The sequence below is a fragment of the Pteropus vampyrus genome, unplaced genomic scaffold (genome assembly GCF_000151845.1).
Source record: "Pteropus vampyrus isolate Shadow unplaced genomic scaffold, Pvam_2.0 Scaffold462, whole genome shotgun sequence".
NCBI classification, from domain to species: Eukaryota; Metazoa; Chordata; class Mammalia; order Chiroptera; family Pteropodidae; genus Pteropus; species Pteropus vampyrus.
In genome coordinates this window covers 1,316,217-1,323,185 of record NW_011889243.1, presented here as the reverse complement: position 1 = coordinate 1,323,185, position 6,969 = coordinate 1,316,217, and positions in this window count along the sequence as shown.

The following is a 6,969-nucleotide window of genomic DNA, read 5'->3' as shown; positions in this document are numbered from 1 at the left end:
CTAGCCAGAGGCCCCAGCCCAGGTCCCAGTTCTCTGCCTGAATTAGGACCTATCAAAACAGTGCAACTGATCAAGACCTCTTTTTCAAAGGGTCATTTTGTGGCAAAGCTCTTAGAACAATAATAGGCACATAGTAAATGCTCAGTAAATGATGACCATATGATTAGTGCTGTTATAATGATGGTTATTATTGAACTGCTTAGCATATGGGTCTAGCATATTTTATGTGCTTAACAAATGTTCTAAGTTGATGTTATTGTTATAATTAATTACAGCCCTCACAGTGCCTGGCACATAGTTAATGCTTAAACAAATATTCAGTCCTTCTGGAAGGCCAAATGCATGTATTCCACACTCAGAAAAGAGGACCTCAAGGCATTCTCCTTTGCTGGGTCCTGGAAGGGAGAGTGAAGTATGCAGCAAGGGGTCAAATTCCGGGTAGAAGTAGGCAGCCCTGCTCTGACCTCCCCTCCTCCACTCCTACCCCATTGATTCAGAGGACTCTCCCTGAGGTTGGGAGTGAGGTGGGCAGGGACCATCTGGCCTACCTTGGAGAAGAGGGCCGGGTGGGAGGAGCGGGCTCACGGAGAGCCAAAACACAGGCTTCCTGGAGGAGAAAGCTTGGGCTGTGACCTAAAGAATGGGGAATGCTGAGGTCAGGGCAGAGCATTGACTGATGAGGAGGCTGGGCCCTGGAGCAGACAGGGCTCTAGAGATCAGGCTGGGAGAAGCTGTAGAAGGTCCGATCTGATAGGGAGTAGCCCTCAGGAGTAAACCCGGTGCTGGGCTGGAGGCATGTTTTTCCACCACTGCTCACCTTCCAGAGCCGCACCTTTAAGATGTAGAAATTGGAATGGGGGTTGGGGGAAGACTGTTGAGCCCCTGGGCCAGAATTCTGTACCCAGGTGCCCCCAGTTTGAGTGGTCTCAGTTGTCTCAACTACCCAGGGGTCAACCTAGAAGCCTTAGGAGTCGGCCTCAGTTGTCTCAACTACCCAGGGGTCAACCTAGAAGCCTTAGGATGGGATAGCCCTTTCCCTCATACATACATACCCCACACCCCACCCAGCTGATGCCAGCCCAGCTGCACTGGGCTTCAGTGCCAGGAAGGAAAGAGGCTGCCCTCTCTGCCAGCTGAGACAGCATAGCCTTCCACTAGCCAGAAAAGAACAGAGAAGGGCTCTCCAGGCCATCCTGGCCTCAAACCCAACCCTCCAGAAGGTGAGACAGGGACTGGTGCATACCCCCTACCACCCTTTCACACCCACGCCTTGCTGAGAAAGAGAGAAATACTCCCCAGAGCAAGTCCTGGGTCCTGAGGGGGTGGGGATGATGTCAGGGAGGAAGCATGCATTTAGTCACCAGCTGCTGCGGCAGCACACACATGCACACACACATATATTCTTGGGACTGCCACATGCAGCTATTCATACAGGCATGTACAGACCAGAACCTGCACACACACCCTCCCTGGAGACCTGAGACCCAACTAAACAGACATCCTGAGTCAGCTGCTATGAGCCAGGCACTGTTCTAGCCTCTAGGAACACAGCAGTGAGCAAGACAGACAAACACCAGCTCCCCTAAAGGCTGCCTTCTAACAAATAGATACATTTAAAATCTAACTTTGCACGGAAGTATTTGCAGATGAGATTATGCTACATCTGGAGTTTTCTGGATACGAGAGAGATGTGGGGGAGAAAGTATTGGCCCAGGGTTGATAATTATTGAAGCTGAGGTATGGCACATGGGGATTCACTATACTGTATTAGTTTCTCTACTGTTGTATATGTTTGAAACTTTCCATAACAAAAAGTTAAATACATACATGGATATAATTGGCAGTTGGTAATAAGTAAAATGAAAATAAATAAGGCAGGGTACAGGGACAGAGGACCGGGACTAGAAAGGCTCTTTAAATTGGATGGTCAGAGAAGACTTCTACAAGGAAATGACATTTAAGCAAAGACCTAAATTAACTCAGGTGTGAACCACAGAGACATCTGGGAGGAGAAACATTTAGACAGAAAGGAGAGCAAGTGTAAAGGCCCTGGGATGAGAGCATGCTTGGCCCATGTGAGTCCAAGGTGAAATCAGAGAGAAGCCTTCTGGTCTGTGATAAAAGTTTGGAATCTATCCTACAAATGGCAAGAAGCCCTGGAGATTGAAAGCAGGGGAGGACATGGTTTGATTTAGAATATGGTTTTAAAAGATCACCCTGCATCTTCTCCTGTTAGACTGTTCAGGAGCAGGCGAGAGAGAAAACAGCTTGGAGGCTACTGTTACAGTCTATGCAGGCATGGCTGTGGCTTGAGCTAAGCAGTGAGATGGTGAGATGGGTCGGATTTGGGATCTCTTTTGAGGAGCTAAGAAAACTTTGCTCATGGGTGAGATGTGGAGTGTGAGAGAACAAGAAGAACTGAGCATGGTTCCAAGGCTGTGCCTGAGCTTTGGGGTGAGAACTGTCTTTCCCAGTTTGGGGAACACATGACTACAGTAGGGACATACATGCAGTCATAGGTACACACAGACATGTACTCAGCCCCTACACAGGTGGATGCCCACGCTTCGGGATACCAAGCACAGGCACAGACCCCACCACCCCACCTCTGCCTGCCCCACCCTACCCTACATGGAAGCCCCAGGGTCAGAGCTCCCCCCTCCACCCCCATCCTCTCCAGCTCAGCCTTGCACTCACGAAACCCGCCCCCTCTGGGATTCCCCCACTCTCACTCCTGCCCATACTGACTCCTTGAGCAAGGAGGCTTCTGACTCAGTTTATTCTCAGGGACCAGAGCCTGGTCCCTGACTCCAGCTCCCTGCCTTTGGTCTCACCTGTCTAGCCTCCTCCTCCAGGACCAGATCCAGCTCCCACACCCCAGCCTGAGGCCCTACAGAAAACTGTCACTCAATAAATATTTGCTTGGTGCTCTCTGTGGGCCACGCTCTCTACACTTTCACCCATTGACTTGAGGGTCACAGCCACCCCCACCTAATACCCACTACCTACCCCTTACCTCCTCATTCCTCTCAATTCCCAGCACTCCAGCTTTCTGCCTGCAGGACAGCTGCCCCCACCATGCCCAGCCTGCCAGCCATGGACAGGCAGCTTGGTGCAGCAGGAAGGGCACTGCTCAATGAGCAGGCAGATCTAAGCCCCATCCATCATCAAGAAGCTGCAAGATCTTGCACAGGTAACTCAACGCCTGATAGCCTCCATCTGCTAGAAGGGGTTGGCAATAGTTCTCACCTTTCAGCTTGTTGTGGGCAATGAGATAATTTGTGGGAAGCCCCTGGGCTGATGCCTAGCACAAAGTAGCAACTCAACAGCTGTTGTGCACTCAGGCCCACCTCTGCCTTGCTGGCCTGTGTGGTTTTGAGGATGTAGCACACCTGAGACAATGACAATGCCCACACTCGTGAACTCATGCCTCGGTGTAATCATGATAAACCATCACTTGAGTAATGTCAGGGGAAACTGAGACTGAGTAGTGAGCCTGCCTGAGGTCCTCCAGTGAATCCATCCAAGGGAGGTCTGAGGTATGAGCCTGCATCTCCTAACTCTTGGGCCATATTATCCTGTGTGCAGTGGTATGTGACAGCAAGTGGCCCAGTGGACCCCTCCTGCCCTGGACTGACAAATACTATAACAGCCAGGAAGCCCCAAGGAGTCTGCTCCCTTAGAGACAGGATGGCAATGTGAGGCAAGGCTGAAGGCCTAGGGGTGGTCGGGGCCTGGTCCCAGGTCCAGCCCTGCCATCTTCCCACTGTGTGGCCTTGAAAGGTTTACCCAGTTTCCTCACCTACGGAGTGGTGCACCCATATTCTCAGCCCAAGGGCTGCTCTAAAGTTCTGCTCAGAGGCTGACAATCCCTGATGCCCCTTACTGAGCACTTGCTATGTGCAGGCACTGTCCAGCTGACAGGTTTTACTCATATAACCCCCTAACAGCCACCTAAGACTCTTGTTATAAATGGAGACATGGAAACATGGAGCAGTTAAGAAAAATCCCTAAAACAAGTGTGTGCAGGGCAGCATTTGCACTTGGGTCCTGCCTCTGGGTAGAGGAGGGAAAGGAGCCAGGGGTTTGTTGCTATCTGGGGGCAGCAGGGTTATCTAGTGGAGCTTCATATTCCCCCAACCCAGAGCCCTCCTGCCACAATAGAAGGTTTGGGCCAGCCTAGAAGAGGCTCCAGATGCTCCAGGCTCTAGCCAGCCCCCAACTCCTACCTTGGGCATCAACCATTTACCTCCCAAGACAGGCGGCCCAGGTCTGGGTGCCATCTCACATTTGCCTTGGTTGCTCCAGCATCTGCCTTGCTGGGCCCCATTTCCTGATCTCTTATGCATGGAGTGGTTGTGAAATACTGGCCATCCAGTGTCCATCATAGCGCTGCCTTCTCCAGAAGAGGGTAAACACCCCAGACCTCAGATGACAGAGTTTCACGGTGTCTCTAAGCAGCCCCTAGAGCTCCTTGTGCTTGAGCATGAGGTGGAACATGTGGAATGATACCCACAAGCCCCGGAGGGGACCACAGGCCACAGAAGGGACTGCCAACCCGCTGGAGGTCCCTTGAGGCCCACAAGGTACAAGGGCAATTGAGGGAGCCCTGAGTGTCAAAACAGAGAAAGGGCCAGACCCAGAGGCCTCAGGATGGGGATCAAAGGAATGGGGGTGGGGGGGCCAGGAAGGGGGAGGTAGGAGGTGGGGAGAGATGACCAGAGAAAAGGCAAAAAAAAAAAAAAGACAAAATCAAAATTAATAAAGTTTAATTAAATATCTATAAGATAAGACATTGTCGAACAGTAAACTGAACCCAACTCAAACATATATTAATGACTTTTAATGTGGAATGCAGGCAAAATTTCCTGTGTGACTCGGCCTCCAAAATTCAAAGTGCCAGGAGCCTGCCTATGGCCTTCGAACATACCATCCCCAAAACATAAATACATCCCTCAGGAAAGAAGTGGTCCCCAAATTGATTGGAGATTAATTTTTTACCTTGTGGAGGAATGACAAAGCAAGAGAGTAACTCAGGTCAGTTATAGAGAAATGAAGTTGTGTTCCTCATACGTTCATCTGTAACAAAGATCTGAGGTCAGATGCCACCAGCCTGCCAGCCATGGACCGTGTGATGCCGTCATCAGACTCTTCATCCCTGGACTCTGGCGGGACCCACCTGGCCTAAGGCTACCTCCCATTTCAGCAGCTGGGTTCACTAGCCTCTCATTCTTTCCCATCTCTGAAATGGAGATCTTCCACTCCCTCTTCCTTGGGACCTAAATGAGTTAATTCATGTGACTTTAAGGAATGAAGCCAGAGAGCTGGGTTCGAGTCCAGCTCACCTCGGCCTCACTGTGTGATCCTAGGTAGGTCCCATCCTCCCTCTGGCCAAGTCTTGGTCTCTTGTCCATGAAATGAAATAATGATGCCTAACAAGGGCTGTTTTGCAGACCAAGGAGGCCATAGCTGTGTGAGATACTGTTTTTTAAACAGACTGGACTGCTTTGGGCTTTGACTAATGAAACAAAACCAAAGGAAAAAAGGTTTGTGTTAAACTATGTTGAACTCCAGAGAGGCATTTCACAATCAACCCTTCTGAGCTATGTCTGGGGAGGTGAATTTTTGTTCCCTGTGATCTTTTTGCCAGGGCTCATCATATCTTTCTGCCCTAGCCAGCAGAGAGGTACCAGAGCTGAACTGGTGGGGAAGCAGGATGGGGGGTAGGGTGAGCCGAGCAGCCTTGGCTCCTGAGGGCCTGAGTCAGCAGGCAGGCAGGCAAGGCAGGCCCAGTCCTTGCATACTTGGGGAGATGGTACAGGAATGTTCCTCTAGCCCAAGGCCTGGGCCCTGCCCACCACATCCTGGCTCTTGTTCTTGTGGGAGATGCCTGGAGCTTTGTTTGGTGATTTCAGCCAGGGGCCTTCAGAGGCAGTCTGGACCTGGGGACTGGCACAGTGGGGGCAAGGGCAGACCACAGAGCCTATGAGGAGCTGGGCTCTGGCCCAAAGCATCCCCCAGCATACTGGGTGGTGCAGCCAGCTGCCACCCTCACTAGACCTCATCAAGTTCCTCATCTGTGCAATGAAGAACTGAATGTGGTGGTGTTGGGTGATGGATGATCCCAGCTGGCTCCCCCAGGAGCTGGTATAGGTACAGTCCAGGTACAGCTAAATGTGTGTGACACCTTTGCTAAGTGCCTGTGTGACTTTGTAGGCGTATGTGTGTGTCATTGTGTGAGGGTGTGACTATGTGCATGGAACTGTGATACAGCTGGGAGTGATGAGACTGACACTGTCAACAGAAGACAACGTGTGTGGATGCGGCCAACGTGTGTGGATGACCATGAATGTGACAGTGTGTGGCACTAGGAGTGCAACTGTGTAAGCACGTGACCATACATACACATGTATGTGGTCAGGTGTGGCTTATGTGCCTGTGGGCAGGTTGTGTGGCTGTATGTGGCTGTGCTTGCTTTGTGTTGGGCAGCAGTGTCTATGACCATGGGGATGTGCGGATGACTGTGTGCGCCACAGAGTGGAGGAGGGTGGTGAGCTGGGCCTGAGGCCACCTTTCTCTCCCAGGCCTGGCTCTGTTCCAGCAATGCTACAGTGGTTCGTGGCCCTTGTGTGTCTAAAAGGCGACAGGATATAGGATATAAAGACCACTTCCATCCCCAACCCCCACATGTGGCCACAAAACAGGCTCCTTTCCTGGGCTGGTCCCCTACCCTCAGGTTTTGGTAGTTAGTTGCCCAGGGCAGAGAGGCCTTGTTTTCTGTCTCACTTAGAGCAAAATAAGGGAGGGAACTGCAGGCCACTGGGCCCAGCTCAGTTTGGAACATGTGCTTCACATGTGACTGAGGCCATGCCAACACCAGGTCACCCCCCTACACACACCATTCCCCAAATTCCCTGCTGAAAGGGGCTCTAGCCAGCCCTGACAGATCTCAAATTACCCCAATACCCT